The following is a 792-nucleotide window of genomic DNA, read 5'->3' as shown; positions in this document are numbered from 1 at the left end:
CTCCTTTAGCCATTATATCACAGACTCAACTTTTTCCGTACTATGACGAGACCTGTACTGGGGATCTTTCGTATCCTCCGTCGCAATCTGCCGGCCCTAGGCTCACTCCTTTTCCGCCAATCACCGCCGCCGAGCTTCATCGCGGCCGTCGCTCTGCTCGACCAGCCACACGCTCTCCACAACACCGAGGCTTAACCTCGCCTCCACCGGCGAGACTTCCAACTTCCCCGACATCCTCGTATCATTCGGCCATGCCAATATATCCTCCGATCGGAAAGTGGATAGTATTTAAGTCTGAAGCAAATGCTGATTTATTTCCGACGAACCATTCTCACGGAGGGTAAACAAAGCTGATCTGTACGATCTATTCTTCACCCTGCAAATTAGCCAAGGCGGCCAATAGATCGAGCAAAGCCTCAAACTCGCCTCACTTGACACTACCATTGTCCCGCACAAAACCCGGCTCTCCTCGAGATTTGGGTCGCAGCGGCAGGCCTTAAACGAGCCTGGGCCCCAGTTCGAACCTGAGCAAAACCTCATTTACTTCCCGCTTCGGCTCAACCTTTCACCGCGGCTCTTCCGGCCGCAGCGCCACATGTAGCCGGGCCTCCAGCTCACGTAGCAGTCACTAGCGCGAGGCTGCCTCCGCTAGCGCCGCAGGCCGTGTTGCAATTAAATTTTTAGGTAAAGTCGCTAAAGGTAGGTCGTTTGTTGTTTAACGACGTGATGACATTATGGATGTTGATGTCATTTTTTTTTTGTAACCAAGACGCAAAACTGCGTAGAACACAC

The sequence above is a fragment of the Sinocyclocheilus rhinocerous genome, unplaced genomic scaffold (genome assembly GCF_001515625.1).
Source record: "Sinocyclocheilus rhinocerous isolate Xijiao unplaced genomic scaffold, SAMN03320098_v1.1 scaffold567, whole genome shotgun sequence".
In the NCBI taxonomy this organism is placed as follows: domain Eukaryota; kingdom Metazoa; phylum Chordata; class Actinopteri; order Cypriniformes; family Cyprinidae; genus Sinocyclocheilus; species Sinocyclocheilus rhinocerous.
Note: the sequence above shows the minus strand (reverse complement) of the source record.